A 25104-nucleotide genomic window follows, 5' to 3' on the forward strand; every position below is an offset into this window, starting at 1 on the left:
AGGGTAACAATAACAGATACGCAAAGATATGAATTTATTTATACACTGTCTATGCAATCGAGGCAGTAAGACATGTCTAGACTAAGAATGATAAGGACGTAATTTTCTAAGGATGATAAGCAGATGATTTTCGACACAAAATGATAAGCAAAACTTTTGACATGTAGACACGGTCGAAGTCCAGACTTACTAATGCATCTAAACAACTATCAGTTAGACATACTAATGCAAGACCTGGTTCACTAAGACTACCGCTCTGATACCAACTGAAGCGACCCATCCTAATCCATCTGGACGAAGTCCATATCGATTACAAACGATTCACAATAGTTGGTTACATCGCGAGGTACTTGACCTCTATATTATACAAATTTTACAAACATTGCATTCGTTTTTAAAAGACAAACTTTCATTACATCTAAAGTTGAAGACATGCATACCATTTCATAATATATCCAACTAAAATTTACTTAATAATAATCTTGATGAACTCGACGATTCGAATGCAACGTCTTTTGAAATATGCCATGAATGACTCCAAGTAATATCTATAAAATGAGCAAATGCATAGCGGAAGATTTCTTTCGTACCTGAGAATAAACATGCTTTCAAGTGTCAACCAAAAGGTTGGTGAGTTCATTAGTTTATCATAAAAATTATTTCATAATTTTAATAGACCACAAGATTTCGTATTTCCATTTCTCATAAACATTCGTCCCATACATAGAGACAAAAATATCATTCATATGGATTGAACACCTGGTAACCGACATTCACAATATGCATATAAGAATATCCCCATCATTCCGGGATCCTCCTTCGGACATGATATAATTTTCGAAGTACTAAAGCATCCGGTACTTTGGATGGGGCTTGTTGAGCCTGATAGATCTATCTTTAGAGTTCACGTTAATTAGGGTGTCTGTTCCCTAATTCTTAGATTACCAGACTTAATAAAAAGGGCATATTCGATTTCGATAATTCAACCATATAATGTAGTTTCGATTACTTGTGTCTATTTCATAAAACATTTTTAAAAATTGCGCATGTATTCTCAGCCCAAAAATATAAAGGGTAAAAAGGCAAATGAAACCCACAATACTGTATTTTGTAGTAAAAATACATATGACGACATTGAACAATGCAGGGTTTGGCCTCGGATTCACGAACCTATATCATTTGTGTACTTATTAATATACATAATTGTAATTGAACACACATATATATAAATGTATTAGTTATATTATTTTTATGTTGATAATATGTATATATATATATATATATATATATATATATATATATATATATATATATATATATATATATATATATATATATGTTTTTATATGTTCATTTTATATATAAGATATTAATTTTTGTTATGTTATAGGTATTAAATATATATATATATATATATATATATATATATATATATATATATATATATATATATATATATATATATATATATATATATATATATATATATATATATATATATATATATCATTTGTTTATTAAAATAGTTATTATAGTAATACTGAATTAATATTTGTAATGATAAATATGATAATGATAATACTTAATATTAGTAATAATGAATATAATGATAATAATTCTATTAGTAATAAAGTTAATGACATTAATAATATATATATAAAAAATATATTAATTTTACTGTTAGTGTTAGTTATGTTAGTGATTTTAGTAATTACATAATACTAATGATCATTATAATGTACATAATAATAATAATAATAATAATAATAATAATAATAATAATAATAATAATAATAATAATAATAATAATAATAATAATAATAATAATAATAATAATAATAATAATAATAATAATAATAATAATAATAATAATAATAATAATAATGACAATAAAGAAAAAAAGATGGCTACCTTGTAACACGCCTAAAAAAAATTAGATGTCCTTGCCGGGTCTCGAACCTGAGACACTCGCTCCCCCGTTACTCCTTTAAACCAGCTAGGCTGGATTGTTTTTCTGATTTTATTACCTCCCTAAATTTATTTAACTAACTTTATTCTGCTGCAACTTCTTCTTCTCCCAACTTCAACTCGACAGAATCCAAAAACCATTTTACTACTGAGTTTATGATTCGGTTTTTGGTTTGGGAATTTCACAGAAACATATTTAACAAACTCTTTGGGAATTGTCATACGCGAAAAAAAAACAGTTTAATAAATTCAAGAACAGCATCGCTGTTATAAAAATAAATAAATACAACACAAACCTTGATTCGATTTTTATGACATTTTTAGACTAAGATCATAATATGAATTATTTTGGAAATCACCATTTGAAACTGCCTGAATCATCAATTGAACTCAAATCTTATCATATATCTCGAATTTGATTTAAGAACAACGGTTGACTTTATTTTTCAAAATCTTTGACTTCGTAAATTTGACATCAATTCGAGGAATTGGATTATGAAACTTTCCAGAAAATATATAACTAAATCATTCCTAACAAAATTGTATTTTTTAGAATTTGTAACTCGTTTGAATTCGAGGGTTTTTAAAAAAAATATACGTGCAGAGTATTCTGCTGTGTTCATGCCCTTTTCGCTGTTTAATTTTGATAAATTGAATATTGTTTAATTGATAATTGAAAATGGTAATGAGAGAACTGAATGTGTTAGTCAAATTTATTAAATGGTTCGTTTGATATCAAGCCTCAATGTGGACAGCAATATCATTCAGGTACAAGGGAAAAAAAATAAAAAAATGAAAAGGAGAAAGTGATACACAACAGGATTTGGATTCTAACTAGTGTTGAAGTCGTGATTGAAGACAGAAAAATCACTTCAAAAATAGAGGGACAGCGATGGACAACTGAATTGCGAGTTTTCTGTATATTTTTGTACATATATTCGTATTATAATTGTTTTTATATATGTATGTATATCTAAATATTTATATTTATATAATTAATCGTATTTGTATTTTTTATATCTATATATCTAATCAGTATGTATGTATATCTTACTTATACCAGTATTCACTTAATTTAAAGGAACATATTAATATTGACAATATATACATTAATATTTAATATATATTAATATTTAATATATATTAATTAATACTAAATATAATAATAATGAAACTAATCATAATGATAATGATAGAAATAATAATATAAATATCATAGTAATACTAATAAAAATAATGATAATAATAACTCTAAATAAAATGATAATTTTAGTAATTAAGTTAATAATAATACTTTTATTAACCACAATAATAATAATTAAAATTATAATTCTACTAATAACAATGATAATAATAATGATAACAAAAATTTAATGCATTAAATTTTATATCTATATGTTATATAGTAAAATTAATAATACTGATATTAATATTTATTTTTAATCACAATGAAGGTAATAATCATAATGTTGAATACTAACTTGTAATTTCGTTTAATATATTACTTGTTACAATTTATTACTTATGTAATGTTTTCCAGTTATCAATTGAATATTTATACACTATACCTATAATCGTAATTATCTACAGAAATCATATATTTAATATAGATTCCTTTTAAGTACAACTTAAGGTTTTTATATTTTATTTTACATAATTAATTTTTAATGCTTAAATCATATTTTATAATTTCAAATTATTTATATACTTATATTTATTTATATACATATTTATTTACAAACAAATGTTCGTGAATCGTCAGACACAGTCAAAGGTAATTTATTATATGAACATAGTTCCAACATTTTCGAGACTCACTATTACAGACTTTGCTTATTGTGTTGGAATTATATAAAGATTAAGTTTAAATTTGGTCGAAAATTCCCGGGTCATCACACTAACCAACCAATAACAGATTTACAAAAAAAAAAAGAAAAAACAAGATGTGCTTACCCAGCTGATCATATTGGAGAATGCCATACCCGACAGACCAATTGTACAAGAAGTGTATACTAGATGGATGACTAGAGAAGATCCTACATCCGGATGTACACTTAATACCCCTCCTGGTGTCTTTGCAGGCATAACAGGTAATTTGGTAACTGCGATCGATGTTGATGACATCATGACATTTTGGAAAAAGGGTTGTTTGGATTGCAGCATTATATTTTCCTTCATGATGTAAGTACATGTATGTTATCTTTTGCACATGTTTTCATATTCATATAGGTTACATTGACAGTAACATGTTTTCATATGTATCATATTTTACTTATGCACATGTTTGACTATAGTTTAAGTTGAACGGTAAAATCATATGGCCTTTTACTTCATATTTGTCAGGGGTCTACACAACTTTATGAAAATAGCCTTTACCAAACCATATGGGTTAATTAACCCTTATTCGATCCAAGGCAGTTTGATTGAATCTGGTAAAAATGATGTGATAGACTACTTTGAAGACTGCCTTCAAATCCACTTATGATTATTTCTTCGCACCATATGTTCAGAAGTATGTAAATCTTCAAATTATATCATTACTAATATATATAACAATGCTTATATATATTTTATCTTCTAAATGAACGTTGTTTTTGTTTTTCTAGAGGCCACTGGGTGTTGTTTTTTGTATCGCTAAAAGAGAACAAAGGAATTATACTTGATTCACTGAATAGGAAACAACAGAAGACGATAAACAATTATCTACTCGCAGATTGTATAAATCAGTAAGACTGCTTTGTTTATTTTAATTAATTGTTTATTTAAATATTATTTTAAATAACAGTATTCTGCATTAACTGTTAATTATTTGTATTTTTATCTAATTTTCAATAGGGCTAGGGGTCCTTTGAAATGGGAAGTAGTCAAGGTTTGTACAAACATCTCATAGTCTTATGTTAATGTTGAGGTTCATATGTTTATGTTAATGTTATTGTATACGTTTTACATGTTAAACGCGTTTGCACTTGTCATGCAGTGCAATCAACAACCAGGCAGTTGGGAGTGCGGTTACTATGTCCTCAGTTGGATGTATTCGATCGCAAGTGGTGGTATAAATAGAGAATTTCGTATTAACGAAGTAAATTGTTGGTATTGTGAATAATTACTAAATTATTTCTGTTTGTATATTTTTAAATAAAACTTATACTTTATTATATATCTTAATATAACATATATAATAAAGTATATATTGGGAATCTATTTGAAATCTACAGCTTTCGTGGGATGAACGTTGCCTTTCTAGCATCGATCTAGACGATATTTTTGAAAGATGGCATTTGTGGAGTCCTTTTTTATGTCAACAAGGTATGTTATAATGGTTGTATAATTATAAGTTAAATTAACTGTTTGTATTACTATTTGCACTGATCAAGAATCATTTTGCATATCAAGTTTGCATTAATTGATGTCATATTTGGATGTTTATGTATGTTTATAGCAGAATGACAAACTTGGATGCTTACAAATTGGGCAGAATGCTAGTTGGGCGTGATATATATTTGGTGCAAAGACCTTCGTTTTTTCTATGTTTAAAGTATATTAACGATAGATATATTTTGTATTACATTTTGTTAGATATAGGTACAAATCAAATACATTATGTCAATTGTATAGTTGAGGGTGGTGTAACAATTTTGATTAGTCTATCTGTATAATGTTTATACATTTATTTATAATCATGTAATAATTTTTTCAGTTAAACCACTTTTACAGCACAGTTTAATTGCCAGCAGAAACTTACCTAGCTAACACGTCTAATTGGTAACTTGCAAACTCTAATTGCTAACATGTCTAATTGATAGTCTGTTATATTTGGCTTGAAAATTTGAATGATATTTAATATTAGCGGCTATTTAAAAATTTAAATTTTTAATATTATATTCTGATATTTAAAATATTTGGGAAAAGAATGGCGGGTACAAGTTAATACGGGACACGACTAATTGGGTTTTCAAATTCATCAAGAACACGTCTAGTTCTTACTAACAACACGACTAATTACACTAACGGAACAAGTCCAAATGGTTTTTGACCACGTCTATTTGAAGTAATGGAACACGTCTAACTGACATAACGGACCAAGTCTAATTGAGATAACGGAACACGTCTAACTACCTACTGTCTAACCTCTGTTGAACACATCTATTTGTTGAGATTCGACACGTCTATATAAGTTTATTAGACCGGTGCAATGAACCGGTGTAATTGACAATATCAATTAGAGCTGTGCCATTTAGACGTGTCATTCAACACGTCTACATGGCCTTTTACACACGTCCAAATAGCCCGTTCTGTAGTAGTGGTCACCGGTACCATGGTTAAACCATTTCATGAAGTTACACCATTTCATTAAAAGTGTCACCAATTCATGAAGAGTTATGTCTTTTGGCCAAACAGACACCAACTAACAAACACAACCTTTCAATTAAATGTGTAACGACCCTGTATTTTCCAACGTTTATTTATTAATAATTATTATTATTAATACGTGTGATAAAACGAATTTATGTTATTACATTTACATGTTGCCATGATTGCCCGAACTTGACTTTAATTGCCCGAAACGTCTTTGTGACACCCGGAACTTTCACGAATAATATTTTTAGATATTATTTGCAGTCATGATTAAGTTTATTAATCATTTTAATTAACTAAAGTTGTTAGTTAGTTACTTGGGCTTTTAATTGGATAAACTTGTTAACTACATACCTACTTGGGCCTTTATTAGTATTAGTGGACTTTAGAAGCCCACCCTACACTTTAATGGACTTATTTAGCCCATTCATTCATGTAAGTATCCATTTAATTATAACTAGTTAGTTTAGGAAGACTTGGAATCTAGTTGGCACATAATCCCCATGAAATCAACTCTAATATCCATCTTTTTCAAGCTTTACATTCTAGTGACCATTAAACATTTCCCTCCTCCCCATGTGTGCCTAAACTGTCGGCCTAACCCTTCCATAAGGGAGTTTTGGTTTCATTTTTTCATTACTTGCTCACTCACTTTACACTCATTCCAAAAACACTTCAACTTGCATTTCTTTTTCTCTCATTATTCTCTCCTTTCTTTGTAAGTAACTTGATCCATTTCTTCCTCCTTTCTTGACAAAAAAAAAACGTAGCCTTGGCTACATAATCATCATCATCTTTTGTTACTTGCTTGTTTGATTTCTTGTTTGTTGTTGTTACTTGTTTCATATTGTTGTTATTGTTCTTTATTAGTTTCAAGAATCAAACTACCTAGTTTCATTCTACATAATTATCTTGTTCATAACAAGAACATACAAGACATAAACTTCCTAGTTTATGATCTCCAATACTTGTTTAAAGAAAGAAAGTTCTTGTTTTGTAACTCATACTTGTAGTTCTTGAAGTAAACTTAAAGTTTACTTCACTTAAAGATCAAACCTTGGTTGAATCTTTAAAAGTATGAACAAACCATGAACCTTTTACTTGTTTACTTAGTTTATCACTTCATTTTATGCACTTTAATTTCTTGTTTGTTGGTTGTGATTGGTCAAATGTTACTAGTTAACTTTGATCTCATTAATCTTGAACTAAAAGTAACTTTAAAAGTTCAAGAACATGTAAATAAGTTTTCTTTAAATATAACTTTGTATACTTATGCTTGATCTAGACTTTTAGGTCTTGGATCTTCAAGATCTAACTAAGAACTATGTTCTACATCTTAAGATCTTGATTAGTTAGTTTACTTTCAAGTTTGTAACTTGTTATTAGCTTTAAAGTTCATGTATGTGTTAGATCTAAGACTTTGATGTAACTTTGGTTCATCAAACTTCATACAACTCTTAAGTGAGTTGTGCTTCACGTCTTAGACTTACACTAGGGTTATGATGGTCAAAACTTGGTAAAGATGATGTAAACACATCAATGAGTTGTACACTTGAAGCTATAGGCATCAAGGATGAGAACCATGATGAACATCAAGCACCAAGACCACCGGAACTCACTTTTAACTTCCTGTTTTCTGTTTACCGCCCTCTGTCCTACTGTTTATGTAACAGACCATTAGACCTAGAGTAGATAACTTTTCATATAGGACTCATCTTAATCCGAGTTACGGTTTAGGATTTATGGCCCTCCGATCGTCACTATATCCTTTTAACGTTGTGCAGAAATTTCTGACCTATTCGCACTTAAACCGTCGCCACGGTCAAACAAAGACGAGTTTGCTTCTGTAAATTTTACCACACTTAAAGGACTCATATACGGAGCCATGGCCACTGGTCTCACCTTATTTCAGTAAGGTTAGAGGCCGTGGTGACTGATCGAAATCAGCTTTTGTTTTAAACTACTTTCATGAACGAAACCTACTTTATACCTTTTGTTAAATGATGAATGATGATGACCCTTAAGACCTTATTTACATACTTTTAAACCTATTAAGACGATTTACTGACTTAGTACTATTTGCCTTAGGTTGAGGACCTTTGGACCGATTACTTGCACACCTTTTCCGAACCGACTTTACGACTACATTATCATTGTGAGTTATAGCATTCCCTTTTTACTTTAACTTATTTTGGGAACAGAGAATACATGCGGATTTTATGTTTTACATACTAGGCACGAGTACTTAAACTTATATATGTGTGGGTTATACAACGGCATAAACATTCCCTTTAGCTCGGTAACGTTTAATCATTGGTTTTTGAACCGTGAACGCGAATCTTAGATATGGATCCATAGGGTTTGACATCCCCACTCGGGCTAGTCGCGCTAGCATTTAACGAGTGTTTAATACTTCGTAGACATACGCACTTGCCAAGTGTACTTTCAGGGGGTATAAACGTTAAGTTAGTTACCAAGTGCCCACGGTTAACATATACTTTATCATACTGTTTTGAAACGCTCTTTGTAGCACTGAATTCTCGTGGCCTACCTTACATACTGTTATACTTAAACTATAGCTCACTAACCTTTGTGTTCACATTTTTAAGCATGTTTTTCTCAGGTGCTTGAGGTTAGCTTCCGCTGTGTACTAGTCGTGCTGTAGACACCCGCTGCTTAGAGTTGTCATCGCATGAACTACTTTATCTTGCATTCATACTTTACTACTTTTGAACTATGACTTGTAACGACCATTGTGGTCACATACACTTATTATTTGCTTCTATTTAGTGAAGCATGCTTTTGGATTGTAAAACAATTGGCGTTAGTTATGACGTCACCTTTTATTAATGAATGCAAACTCTTTTTGAAAACGCATATAGTACTTAACCTTGTAATGATCCTGTGGTTGATGATTCGTACACGATGGTTTTGTATGGAGCATCACATTTGGTATCAGAGCATTGGTTGTAGGGAATTAGGTTGCATTAGTGAGTCTAAGACTGACCCGAGTAGGATTCACTAATAGGACTAATCTACAACTTGCTAGTTTACTTGTTTCCGCTGAACTTACTGCATGCTGCTGCTCACTTTTACTGCTATATGCCGTATGCTATTACATGATTTCACTGCTGCATGATATTACTTGCTTTCGATTGCATGCTACTTCTGTACGATTCGTTATTATTGCCATGCTACTTATTGTTATACATGATTTAAACTGTTGGCCTAATACGTGCTTGCTTTATGACTTACTAACATGGAAAATTTATTTTTCCTTGTTCAGATGTCGGATATTTCACCTGCTAGCGTTTTGGGCAGTTTAGACTCTTCAGCTACCCCACCAACCACCGTTGCCGATCCACCGATCCCGATACGCGCGAGTGACCCCGGTGCTTCATCTTCCGGGACTAGCAGCCAGCCGCCTGCACCAGTGGCTACTATTGACGGACACATGGACCCTATGGAGATTGCAGCTCCGTCTGCTCCCGGATCCTCAAAGTCACAGCCCCGCATCGGTGGTGTTGTGATTCCCGCGGAGTTCGGGGAAGGGCCATTCCGTAACCATATGCGCATGCCGTGCCGACGCGCTCCAGATGGACGTTTAGTGCCGATTCCACCATTCAGACACAGAGAGATGTTGGCCGCCTTCGGACTGCCATTTCAGCCACCCGTGCCACCACCACATGATTCGGATGACTCATCATCTGCCGATTCTTCATCAGATGATTCTTCATCAGACTCCAGTGACGACGAGGACCCTGCTGACATACCTATACAGGCACCCTCCACCCCGCCGAAGAAGCGGTACCGTCCTGATGGCACCTTCATTTCAGGGGTGAATGGAGGTCGTGCTTTCACTGACGCTTTTGGTCGGCATCAGAGGGTTACTGCCCGTAAGCAGCTTGTGCCGTACCCTGCCGACCCACTCATACGTAAGGCACCTCGTTACGTGCTGACTATTTCTTGAGCCGGGACATCTGCACCCCATTTCGTGCGGTCTGCACCATCCGCTCCACCGGCCCCGCCTGCACCACCAGCACCGCCTGCCCCACCATCTCCCACTGTCAAGGAATTGACAAGGGAGGTGGGAACCCTCCGAGCTCGGGTTACTGAGCTCGAGGAGCAGTTGGCTCAGGTTTTAGACATCCTACACCCACCTTCACCGTAGGACCTTTTGTATTAGATTTCATGATGTAATCTAGTTGTAGTTTCATATTTCACTTATGTATTGTACGAACTTATTCAGATGTATGAAACTTATTATTAATGAATGGAAACTTTGTGATTTTAGTTTTGCACAAGTGTTCTATTTACGTTACTGTATGGTGTTTTTGCGGTACTTGTATCAACTTGCGTTTCTTAATTAACATGTGTTGTGCTGTTTACATGTTGGTTGTTATATACTATATTATTATATATTGAATGCTGGATTTTGACTTGAGTCAAAATGTTTGTATAGAACACCATGGCTAATGGTCGATCCACACCTACTGCTGCTCAAATTGAAGAGATGATCCAAGAACGTGTAGCTGCAGCCCTAGCAGAAAGAAACCTCCAAGCTCCACCGCCACCAACACCGGTTATCCCACCCGTTCGAAATGGGTGTACTTTCAAGGAATTCCAGAGCTGCAAACCACATAACTTCAGTGGAACCGAGGGACCGGTTGGTCTCCCCAGATGGTTCGAGAAACTTGAATCAGTATTCCGAGTTAGCAACTGTTCGGAGGACATCAAGACCAAGTTTGCTTCATGCACGCTATCTGACGGCGCGCTAACGTGGTGGAACACGTTAGCTCAAGCGAAAGGCATTGATGAGGCGTATGCTACGCCATGGGAGGAATTCAAAGCGGCAATGATTGATGAGTATTGTCCGAGAACCGAAATACAAAAGATGGAGATGGAATTCATGCAGTTAAAGGCCGTTGGGAACGACCTTGATGGTTACAACAGGAGATTTTTGGAACTAGCCCTGATGTGTCCGACCATGGTCACCCCAGAATTCAAGCGTATGGAGAGATACTTCTGGGGACTCCCTAAGTCTATCAAAGGAAACGTCACATCGTCCAAACCACCGAATGTTCCCGAAGCAATGCGCATGGTGCATACTCTCATGAACCAAATCATTATTGATGAGCCGGAGAAGGCTAAGTTTGAAGCTGGTAGTAGCGAAAAGCGAAAGTGGGATAATAACAACAACAACAACAACCACAACAACAGGGGGAGAACCTATGACCAGACCCCCGCCAAGAGGCACAACAACGGTGGAAACCCCAACAACAACACCAACTCCAACCCGAACTGAAATGTCCCGTTCTTATTGATTAAAAACGTTCCATATTAATTGATTTCGTTGCGAGGTTTTGATCTCTATATGAGACGTTTTTCAAAGACTGCATTCATTTTAAAACAAACCATAACCTTTATTTCATCAATAAAGGTTTAAAAAGCTTTACGTAGATTATCAAATAATGATAATCTAAAATATCCTGTTTACACACGACCATTACATAATGGTTTACAATACAAATATGTTACAACAAAATAAGTTTCTTGAATGCAGTTTTTACACAATATCATACAAGCATTGACTCCAAATCTCGTCCTTATTTAAGTATGCGACAGCGGAAGCTCTTAATAATCACCTGAGAATAAACATGCTTAAAACGTCAACAAAAATGTTGGTGAGTTATAGGTTTAACCTATATATATCAAATCATAATAATAGACCACAAGATTTCATATTTCAATACACATCCCATACATAGAGATAAAAATCATTCATATGGTGAACACCTGGTAACCGACATTAACAAGATGCATACATAAGAATATCCCCATCATTCCGGGACACCCTTCGGATATGATATAAATTTCGAAGTACTAAAGCATCCGGTACTTTGGATGGGGCTTGTTGGGCCCGATAGATCTATCTTTAGAGTTCGCGTCAATTAGGGTGTCTGTTCCCTAATTCTTAGATTACCAGACTTAATAAAAAGGGGCATATTCGATTTCGATAATTCAACCATAGAATGTAGTTTCACGTACTTGTGTCTATTTTGTAAATCATTTATAAAACCTGCATGTATTCTCATCCCAAAAATATTAGATTTTAAAAGTGGGACTATAACTCACTTTCACAGATTTTTACTTCGTCGGGAAGTAAGACTTGGCCACTGGTTGATTCACGATCCTATAACAATATATACATATATATCAAAGTATGTTCAAAATATATTTACAACACTTTTAATATATTTTGATGTTTTAAGTTTATTAAGTCAGCTGTCCTCGTTAGTAACCTACAACTAGTTTTCCACAGTTAGATGTACAGAAATAAATCGATAAATATTATCTTGAATCAATCCACGACCCAGTGTATACGTATCTCAGTATTGATCACAACTCAAACTATATATATTTTGGAATCAACCTCAACCCTGTATAGCTAACTCCAACATTCACATATAGAGTGTCTATGGTTGTTCCGAAATATATATAGATGTGTCGACATGATAGGTCGAAACATTGTATACGTGTCTATGGTATCTCAAGATTACATAATATACAATACAAGTTGATTAAGTTATGGTTGGAATAGATTTGTTACCAATTTTCACGTAGCTAAAATGAGAAAAATTATCCAATCTTGTTTTACCCATAACTTCTTCATTTTAAATCCGTTTTGAGTGAATAAAATTGCTATGGTTTCATATTGAACTCTATTTTATGAATCTAAACAGAAAAAGTATAGGTTTATAGTCGGAAAAATAAGTTACAAGTCGTTTTTGTAAAGGTAGTCATTTCAGTCGAAAGAACGACGTCTAGATGACCATTTTAGAAAACATACTTCCACTTTGAGTTTAACCATAATTTTTGAATATAGTTTCATGTTCATAATAAAAATCATTTTCTCAGAATAACAACTTTTAAATCAAAGTTTATCATAGTTTTTAATTAACTAACCCAAAACAGCCCGTGGTGTTACTACGACGGCGTAAATCCGGTTTTACGGTGTTTTTCGTGTTTCCAGATTTTAAATCATTAAGTTAGCATATCATATAGATATAGAACATGTTTTTAGTTAATTTTAAAAGTCAAGTTAGAAGGATTAACTTTTGTTTGCGAACAAGTTTAGAATTAACTAAACTATGTTCTAGTGATTAAAAGTTTAAACCTTCGAATAAGATAGATTTATATGTATGAATCGAATGATGTTATGAACATCATTACTACCTTAAGTTCCTTGGATAAACCTACTGGAAAAGAGAAAAATGGATCTAGCTTCAATGGGTCCTTGGATGGCTCGAAGTTCTTGAAGCAGAATCATGACACGAAAACAAGTTCAAGTAAGATCATCACTTGAAATAAGATTGTTATAGTTATAGAAATTGAACCAAAGTTTGAATATGATTATTACCTTATATTAGAATGATAACCTACTGTAAGAAACAAATATTTCTTGAGGTTGGATGATCACCTTACAAGATTGGAAGTGAGCTAGCAAACTTGAAAGTATTCTTGATTTTATGTAACTAGAACTTGTAGAATTTATGAAGAACACTTAGAACTTGAAGATAGAACTTGAGAGAGATCAATTAGATGAAGAAAATTGAAGAATGAAAGTGTTTGTAGGTGTTTTTGGTCATTGGTGTATGGATTAGATATAAAGGATATGTAATTTTGTTTTCATGTAAATAAGTCATGAATGATTACTCATATTTTTGTAATTTTATGAGATATTTCATGCTAGTTGCCAAATGATGGTTCCCACATGTATTAGGTGACTCACATGGGCTGCTAAGAGCTGATCATTGGAGTGTATATACCAATAGTACATACATCTAAAAGCTGTGTATTGTACGAGTACGAATACGGGTGCATACGAGTAGAATTGTTGATGAAACTGAACGAGGATGTAATTGTAAGCATTTTTGTTAAGTAGAAGTATTTTGATAAGTGTATTGAAGTCTTTCAAAAGTGTATAAATACATATTAAAACACTACATGTATATACATTTTAACTGAGTCGTTAAGTCATCGTTAGTCGTTACATGTAAGTGTTGTTTTGAAACCTTTAGGTTAACGATCTTGTTAAATGTTGTTAACCCAATGTTTATAATATCAAATGAGATTTTAAATTATTATATTATCATGATATTATCATGTATGAATATCTCTTAATAGGATATATATACATTAAATGTCTTTACAACGATAATCGTTACATATATGTCTCGTTTAAAAATCATTAAGTTAGTAGTCTTGTTTTTACATATGTAGTTCATTGTTAATATACTTAACGATATGTTTACTTATCATAGTATCATGTTAACTATATATATATATATATATCCATATATATATCATCATATAGTTTTTACAAGTTTTAACGTTCGTGAATTACCGGTCAACTTGGGTGGTCAATTGTCTATATGAAACATATTTCAATTAATCAAGTCTTAATAAGTTTGATTGCTTAACATGTTGAAAACATTTAATCATGTAAATATCAATCTCAATTAATATATATAAACATGGAAAAGTTCGGGTCACTACACGAACTACAAAGGAACCTTACCACAATGCAAGAGGTGTTACAAACACCACACTGGGTATTGCAATGTTGTCTGCGAGAAGTGCCAACGGGCTGGGCATATAGGGAAAGACTGCAAGGTCACCACTTTGAATGGGAAGCCGAACACCAATGGACCTAAAAAGTGCTACGAATGCGGGCAGACGGGCCATTTCAGAAATGCGTGCCCAAACAAGTGAAAAGACGGAGGACCACCCCGTGGTAGAGATTTTAATGTTAATGCAAGGGACGCCCGAGAAAACCCCGACTTGGTGACAGGTATATTCAAAATCAACAATCTTTTAGCTTCTGTCTTGTTTGATACTGGTGCGGATAGAAGTTATGTGTGTAGACATTTTTGCGATAAGATTAATTGGTCATTAGTCCCGTTAAAAGAAAGTATGCTTGTCGAGGTTGCCAATGGAAAACTTGAAAAGGTTGACCATATTAGTCATGGAGCTATTATCAACATAGCTGGTGCAGATTTCGAAATTGATTTGATACCTATCAAACTGGGAAGTTTTGACGTGATAGTCGGTATGGATTGGTTGAGCAAGATAAAGGCTGATATTATCTGTGGAGATAAAGCACTTCGCATACCATAAGGAGATGGCGAACCACTGGTTATCTACGGAGAGAGATGTACCTCGAAGCTGAACCTCATTAGTTGCGCGAAAGCGCAAAAGATCATGAAGAAAGGACGTTTTGCTGTCCTAGCACATGTGAAAGCGGTAGGAACTGAGGTGAAGAGCGTGAACGACGTTCGAATTGTGAACGAATTTTTTGATGTCTTCCTAGAGGAATTGCCTGGATTGCCGCCGCAGAGAGCAGTAGAGTTTCAGATTGACTTAGTGCCAGGAGCTGCACCTGTAGCTCGCGCACCTTATAGACTAGCACCTTCCGAGATGCAAGAATTACAGAGTCAACTACAAGAACTACTTGATCGAGGATTTATCCAACCAAGCCTCTCGCCTTGGGGTGCACCTGTGTTGTTTGTGAAGAAGAAAGATGGATCCTTCCGTATGTGTATCGACTACCGTGAACTCAACAAATTGACTATCAAGAATCGGTATCCTCTTCCACGAATTGACGATCTTTTTGACCAACTACAAGGATCGAGCATTTACTCTAAGATCGATTTGCGATCTGGGTATCACCAGCTGAGAGTGAAGGAAAGTGACGTGATGAAAACTACGTTCAGAACTCGTTATGGTCATTATGAGTTTCTTTTGATGCCATTCGGGTTGACAAACGCACCTGCCGTGTTCATGGACCTCATGAATCGTGTCTGCAAGCCTTACTTGGATAAGTTTGTTATCGTCTTCATAGATGATATCCTCATCTACTCTAAGAGCGAAGAAGAACATGAGCAACACCTCCGATTAGTGCTTGAACTCTTAAGACAAGAGCAACTTTACGCCAAATTCTCCAAGTGTGAATTTTGGTTGAAGGAAGTACAATTTCTGGGTCATGTTGTGAGCAACCAGGGTATCAAAGTTGATCCCACCAAGATTGAAGCTATCAGCAAGTGGGAAACCCCCACTACTCCGACGCATATTCGCCAATTCCTAGGTCTCACCGGTTACTACCGAAGATTCATCGAAGGATTTTCTCTGATTGCGCGTCCTTTGACCGTGCTGACTCACAAGGGCAAGAAGTTCATTTGGGAACCAGCACACGAATCAGCATTCCAAACTTTGAAGAAGAAGTTAACCACCGCACCTATCCTATCACTTCCAGAAGGCAGTGACGAATTTGTTGTTTATTGCGATGCGTCAAAAAGTGGTTTTGGTTGTATACTGATGCAACGATCAAAGGTTATTGTCTATGACTCCTGACAATTGAAGATTCACGAGCGGAACTACACTACTCACGATCTTGAACTTGGAGCCGTTGTCTTTGCTCTCAAATTGTGGAGACATTATTTGTATGGAACTAAGAGCACTATCTTCACCGATCACAAGAGTCTCCAGCACATCTTCGATCAGAAGCAACTGAATATGAGACAGTGTCGATGGATCGAGACGCTCAACGACTACGATTGTGAACTCTGTTATCACCCTGGCAAGGCCAATGTTGTAGCTGACGCTTTGAGCCGAAAGGAGAGGATGGCACCTCTTCGTGTTAGGGCTCTGAACATCACCATCCATTCGAACCTCAACAGCTAGATCAGATTAGCCCAAGATGAGGCTCTCAAGGAGGAGAACATATCTCACGAACATTTGAACATACTTGTCCCTCGATTCGAGGTTAGGGAGTCTGGACTCCGATGTTATGCCGGAAGAATTTGGGTACCTTATTATGGAGATCTACGGAACCTCATACTTGATGATGCACACAAGTCGAGATATTCGATTCACCCTTGAGCGGGCAAGATGTACCACGACCTTAAAGAACAGTATTGGTAGCCGAATCTTAAGAAGGACGTTGTCACTCGCCGAATTCTCTTACAACAACAGTTATCACTCTAGCATTAATGCTGCACCTTTTGAAGCATTGTATGGCCGTAAGTGCCTATCTCCTATTTGTTGGGCTGAAGTAGGCGAAAAGCAAATCACCGGACCCGAGGTAGTCCACGAAACGACGGAGAAGATTGCTCAGATCCAAGCTAGACTTAAGACTGCCCGCGATCGTCAAAAGAGTTATGCCGATCTTAAATGTAAAGACTTTGAATTCAACGTTGGTGATCATGTTATGTTGAAGGTTGCACCTTGGAAAGGTGTGATCCGTTTTGGAAAACGTGGAAAGTTGAACCCACGATACATTGGTCCTTTTGAAATCTTGGAACGTGTTGGACCTGTTGCATACCGTTTGGATCTACCAGCACAATTAAGCTCAGTTCATCCTACCTTCCATGTGTCAAACTTGAAGAAGTGTCTTGCTGCACCCGAACTTATCATACCACTTGAAGAACTTACTATTGACGACAAACTTCACTTTGTGGAAGAACCTGTTGAAATTATGGATCGAGAGATCAAAACTTTGAAAAGCAACAAGATTCCGATCGTCCGAGTACGATGGAATGCCAAACGAGGACCTGAGTTTACTTGGGAGCGAGAGGATCAAATGATGCGGAAGTATCCTCACCTTTTCCCGACTCCTCCATCTACCTCAGCTTAAATTTTGGGACGAAATTTTCTTTCACAGGTGGGTAATGTAACGACCCTGGATTTTCCAACGTTTATTATTATTATTAATATGTGTGATAAAACGAATGTATGTTATTACATTTACATGTTGCCATGATTGTCCGAACTTGACTTTAATTGCCCGAAACGTCTTTGTGACACCTGGAACTTTCACGAATAATATTTTTAGATATTATTTGCATTCATGATTAAGTTTATTAATCAATTTAATTAACTAAAGTTGTTAGTTAGTTACTTGGGCTTTTAATTGGATAAACTTGTTAACTACATACCTACTTGGGCGTTTATTAGTATTAGTGGACTTTAGAAGCCCACCCTACACTTTAATGGACTTATTTAGCCCATTCATTCATGTAAGTATCCATTTAATTATAACTAGTTAGTTTAGGAAGACTTGGAATCTAGTTGGCACATAATCCCCATGAAATCAACTCTAATATCCATCTTTTTCAAGCTTTACATTCTAGTGACCATTAAACATTTCCCTCCTCCCCATGTGTGCCTAAACCGTCGGCCTAACCCTTCCATAAGGGAGTTTTGGTTTCATTTTTTCATTACTTGCTCACTCACTATACTCTTATTCCAAAAACACTTCAACTTGCATTTCTTTTTCTCTCATTATTCTCTCCTTTCTTTGTAAGTAACTTGATCCATTTCTTCGTCCTTTCTTGACAAAAAAAAAAACGTAGCCTTGGCTACATAATCATCATCATCTTTTGTTACTTGCTTGTTTGATTTCTTGTTTGTTGTTGTTACTTGTTTCATATTGTTGTTGTTATTGTTCTTTATTAGTTTCAAGAATCAAACTACCTAGTTTCATTCTACATAATTATCTTGTTCATAACAAGAACATACAAGACATAAACTTCCTAGTTTATGATCTCCAATACTTGTTTAAAGAAAGAAAGTTCTTGTGTTGTAACTCATACTTGTAGTTCTTGAAGTAAACTTAAAGTTTACTTCACTTAAAGATCAAATCTTGGTTGAATCTTTAAAAGTATGAACAAACCGTGAACCTTTTACTTGTTTACTTAGTTTATCACTTCATTTTATGCACTTTAATTTCTTGTTTGTTGGTTGTGATTGGTCAAATGTTACTAGTTAACTATGATCTCATTAATCTTGAACTAAAAGTAACTTTAAAAGTTCAAGAACACGTAAATAAGTTTTCTTTAAATATAACTTTGTATACTTATGCTTGATCTAGACTTTTGGGTCTTGGATCTTCAAGATCTAATTAAGAACTATGTTCTACATCTTAAGATCTTGATTAGTTAGTTTACTTTCAAGTTTATAACTTGTTATTAGCTTTAAAGTTCATGTATGTGTTAGATCTAAGACTTTGATGTAACTTTGGTTCATCAAACTTCATACAACTCTTAAGTGAGTTGTGCTTCACGTCTTAGACTTACACTAGGGTTATGATGGTAAAAACTTGGTAAATATGATGTAAACACATCAATGAGTTGTACACTTGAAGCTATAGGCATCAAGGATGAGAACCATGATGAACATCAAGCACCAAGACCACCGGAAATCACTTTTAACTTCCTGTTTTCTGTTTACAGCCCTCTGTCCTACTGTTTCTGTAACAGACCATTAGACCTGGGCTACTAAGACCTTGATTTTAAAATAGATCTTTTCTAGTAGATAACTTTTCATATAGGACTCGTCTTAATCCGAGTTACGGTTTAGGATTTATGGCCCTCCGATCGTCACTATGTCCTTTTAACGTTGTGCAGATATTTCTGACCTACTCGCACTTAGACCATCGCCACGGTCAAACGAAGACGAGTTTGCTTCTGTAAATTTTACCACACTTAAAGGACTCATATACGGAGCCATGGCCACTGGTCTCACCTAATTTCAGTAAGGGTAGAGGCCGTGGTGACTGATCGAAATCAGCTTTTGTTTTAAACTACTTTCATGAACGAAACCTACTTTACACCTTTTGTTAAATGATGATGACCCTTAAGACCTTATTTACATACTTTTAAACCTATTAAGACGATTTACTGACTTAGTACTATTTGTCTTAGATTGAGGACCTTCGGACCGATTACTTGCACACCTTTTCCGAACCGACTTTACGACTACATTATCATTGTGAGTTATAGCATTCCCTTTTTACTTTAACTTATTTTGGGAACTGAGAATACATGCGGATTTTATATTTTACATACTAGGCACGAGTACTTAAACTTATATATGTGTGGGTTATACAACGGCATAAACATTCCCTTTAGCTCGGTAATGTTTAATCATTGGTTTTTGAACCGTGAACGCGAATCTTAGATATGGATCCATAGGGTTTGACATCCCCACTCGGGCTAGTCGCGCTATCATTTAACGAGTGTTTAATACTTCGTAGACATACGCACTTGCCAAGTGTACTTTCAGGGGGTATAAACGTTAAGTTAGTTACCAAGTACCCACGGTTAACATATACTTTATCATACTGTTTTGAAACGCTCTTTGTAGCACTGAATTCTCGTGGCCTACCTTACATACTGTTATACTTAAACTATAGCTCACCAACCTTTGTGTTGACATTTTTAAGCATGTTTTTCTCAGGTGCTTGAGGTTAGCTTCCGCTGTGTACTAGTCGTGCTGTAGACACCCGCTGCTTAGAGTTGTCATCGCATGAACTACTTTATCTTGCATTCATACTTTACTACTTTTGAACTATGACTTGTAACGACCATTGTGGTCACATACACTTATTATTTGCTTCTACTTAGTGAAGCATGCTTTTGGATTGTAAAACAATTGGCGTTAGTTATGACGTCACCTTTTATTAATGAATGCAAACTCTTTTTGAAAACGCATATAGTACTTAACCTTGTAATGATCCTGTGGTTGATGATTCGTACACGATGGTTTTGTACGGGGCATCACAAAATGACTCTACTTAGCTTAAACAAGCGTGTACTCCACACTCTCCTAACTTGTTATAAAGCTTATACTAGAAATCCATTTGTCTCAAGTAAATCACCTTATCACACAAAATGGCTGATGACACTAAAATCACCAACATCAACTTCAGTATAGATATTATTCATTTTATTTTACTAAGTAACATAATAATAACCCATGTATTATTGGTTAAAAAATAATACGGAGTACTATCAATGACTAAGATACCTATGTTAAATGGAAAATTGAGAAGGTTAATGAAAAATTGAAAAGAGCGGGTCCTCGAGGTTGATTGTTGTGGTCCGTCTTATTCTTCGTTTGATTTCGTTCCTTGTATCTTAATGTAATTCTCGCTTTTTGTTTAATTAGCTTGTTTATAGTTTTTTCGGGATGTTCGGGAATCTCGTTTATAGATAAATTTTGTTTAGTTGGTTGCGTTTTAGGTGCGAGCTTTCCGTTTTTCCCCATGTCCTTTTGTATTTCCTGTTGAGGGCGTTTTTCTTTGGAAATCGACCTCATTTATATATGAGTATTCGTTATTCGCCAAGAAAAGAAAAAAGAAAACAAATCTGCAAATTCACGTGATATTAGTATGTAACTGTATTCGTTAATCCTACATTCAACGGGGATGATTGAGTTCTACAAGGCAGAATTTTTTTCGGCTAATACCAAGATTACAATACATGATAGAAAATAGGAAGGAACAATGGTGCTCTCACACACATTATCACAATTCATCAAAAGCCTAAACTAACAAATGAACCTAATGTCTTATTTACACTTGGGCGGGAAATGAGGTTAAGCTTGGCATGTGCCTAGCACATGCTATCGTAAATGATACTACATGACAACAACCAATTCGAGGTCCTGCTCCCGTGCTCCAATTGCATACAAGCTGTCTTCCCAATTGAAACGATTTTATTTCTCTATGTGAATTGAATCATTTCTTTGAAAGATAGATTCTTTAGATACTGTTGTAACTATATTCATTAATTGTTTATGGGGCACAAGATTTAATAATAAATCTTTGTTATGTGGTATTTTTAATATTTAATCTTCTAGAAAAACTCGGTTTCTTTAGTTCTTCTAAGGGTTTATCTGAGGTACAATCTTCAAGATCTGCTTTTTCTTCGGAAGAGTGCAATTTAATACTGTATTGTTTGCCAAAATATACTTTATCATCATCGTTGAAATCCATCTAAAATTACACAAGAAAAATGAGAAAACATCATAGATAAAAAAAAAAAAAAATAAAAGAGTAAAACGAGTCGAGCGGAATTTTTTTTTACCTTTACATTAGAAGTATCCACATTGTATTCATGTAGAAATGAAATGAAATCTTGAAAATTTTCTTGAGTAGGACGATAATGACCACTGTGGGGCCAGACTGCCTGTTTTAAAATATGAATTTACATTAGTGTAAGCTGATTTCATTATGTTTGTTAAGCTAAGAAGTGACAAAATTACAAACACAGTCCCTATAGTTTGTACGGAATTTTGTTAACATCCGTAAGACAGAGGGACTGTCTACGCAACATTTGCAAACCACAGTGACTATCCTTATCGTAAAAGAGTTCAGGGACTGAACCTGCAATTTTTTACAAACTACAGGGACTCTCCTTGTAATTTTTTCCTAAGAAATAGATAGTATTATCAGCACAAAACTATACCTTGAGAATGCCTTTCTCAGCAATAATTCTTCCAGCAGCCAAAGTGGCACCCCCGGACAAAAAACTCGAATGTTGAAACGAACCTTTCTTTTTGATACCAACATATAATGTCTTTGTGGTACTAAGAACAAAGATCCACTTAGCACCTTTCGTTTGACCAATCGTATCAAGAAACTCGCCAGTTTGTTTGTACACACGTTTCCCATTTTCTATCGCTACTTCGTATGCTTTTCTTTCCATCTACAGATGAAATGGAAAAATGTTAGAATTTATAATCTTTGTTTTTGGAATGTAATGGAAATGGTAATTTAACGAAATATAGGACGATATATACGGGGCCAAGATATTTGATGCACTCTTGTTGTAGCTTTGTTCTGTTACATTTCTTGTCAAGATTCACTTCTTTCCCTTCTCCTATATCCAACCTGAGTTTTCAAAATAGATTCGGTTCATAAACTTCATAAACGTTATACTTGATAAAAATTTAATCTTTGTTATATGAACTTACCAATAAAAAAAGTGTTCTTTGCTTTGAGAATACAGCCATTTTGTATAATAGAAACGAAGATTGTGACCATAACGATGCCTTGGATCAATCTGCATAATTTCAATATATACAAATTTACAAAAATTCAAATATTTTTAAGTAAATATTAGTACGTAATCTATCATTCAAGTTCTACGTACTGCCTCAAGCCAATGCAGCAAAGAAAGCTTCGTTGCTTTGCAATTCTTTGATAATCCTTTCCCAACCTGAAAAAATCAAGTATAACATCGTAAGTCATCTAATTCGTTATAAATGTAATTAACCTTGTTCAGTTGAATTTTTAATAGTCTTGATTGTACCTTGGCAGCTCTTGTTTTAGCTCTGGCCCAACGCGATATAGCGCTTTCGTGTTTATCAAGACCGAAAATTGATATAGAACTCCTATTGAGTTCTGCAGAATCCAATACCTTCCACCTAAAACAATCACTAAAGAGTAGAAAATCTAGAGATTACAATAATTTCATTTAACAAATTTTTGTGCTCAAAAAGTTTATAAATTCCTTTTGAAAACATACAAACTGGTTTCCAGATCCGTATACTCAGCCAAGGGACACAAAATCGATACCCCCATGCAAATTTGAAAGGCAACTTCAATATTGTACAACAATTTTGTTTTTCCTGTTACACAAGTCCATCATTTTAAAATTGGATTACATGATGAACACATAAAAAGTACTACAGTATATAGTTTGTATTTTAGTAACAGACTACAGTTAATTACCAACAAATCCACATACAAAATGATTTGCCATTAAGCTGTGATATTAACCAGCTAACAGAAATCTTTAAAAAAAAACAGCAATCATTCATTGCAATATAAATGAAGAAAGTTAAGATCATTGTTACAAAATCAAACAATATTGACACGTCAATTCGAAAGAGTACTTTATTTGATTTTGTTAAATTGTACTCCCTCCGTCTCATCTTAATAGTCCACAGACAAAAAACACACAGTTTAAGGAATTATCATAAAAGTACTGTATTTTCTGTTTACTTTTCATTTTTACCGTAACTTTTTCTTTCTCTTTTAATCATATCCACATACATTAAGGACATAATAGAACTCTACCTCATTATTCTTATCTATATATGAAATTGAACTATTAATTTGGGACAACCCAAAATGGAATAGTGGACTATTAAGATTAGACGGAGGGAGTATTCTTTTTCTTGGCTCAAGAGTAACATAATTTCTAATTGGAACTTATGGATCATAAAGCCTTTGTAATTGTTTTTCTAGCTACTTGCTAGAGGGCTTCGTTTTTTAATAAAAATTATGCCGTTAAAAAAAAATGTTATATACAAACAAACTTAAGAACTTTGTTACAAAAATAACCCATGAAGCATTTTAACAGTAACTACAGTTATATACAAATGCCATTGCTGGCGCATTTCGTGTAACACTTAGTAGGCATATATAAGCTAATAATGTGCAAATACTTGTAGTATTAAAAAAGAAAAATAGTGGAAATTTTGTAGAAAAGATGAGGGAAATGCATACCTTATAATCAAACTCTTGGGTGAAGATTGAAAGTTTTGATTGGTGGTGTGATTTGGCACGTTTTTTGAGATGAAATTTGTATAGAAAACATAGGAAGTTAGTTGGCAACTATTATGTGTTTTGTTATGAAAAGGGGAAGTTTAATATATAGTCTGAGTGATTGCGTGTTAAAAAGGGAGGGGTTAAATAAGGAGGGGGTCAGATAAGTGGTGACGTGGACGGACTTTATCAGTTTTTCATTTATTTATATTTTATAATTTAAAATTTAATTAATCACCCCGACTCAAAATAAAACAAGAACTTTTTTTCTCCGTTAGTCCCTTGATTATACCTCATTTTTTATTCAGCATCTCTCAAGTTATTTTTTTATTTTTTATTTTTTTCAGCATCCCTTGATTTTCAAAAAATTGCAATCATCATCC

At 34.2% G+C, this 25104-nt stretch overlaps 1 pseudogene; it reads right to left on the reverse strand.

The window, feature by feature from the left end:
• Positions 1-21667: 21667 nt before the first annotated feature.
• Positions 21668-24715, reverse strand: LOC139875627 (IQ domain-containing protein IQM2-like; annotated as a pseudogene).
• Positions 24716-25104: the final 389 nt, after the last annotated feature.

Source organism: Rutidosis leptorrhynchoides, chromosome 11 (assembly GCF_046630445.1).
Source record: "Rutidosis leptorrhynchoides isolate AG116_Rl617_1_P2 chromosome 11, CSIRO_AGI_Rlap_v1, whole genome shotgun sequence".
Lineage (NCBI taxonomy): Eukaryota > Viridiplantae > Streptophyta > Magnoliopsida > Asterales > Asteraceae > Rutidosis > Rutidosis leptorrhynchoides.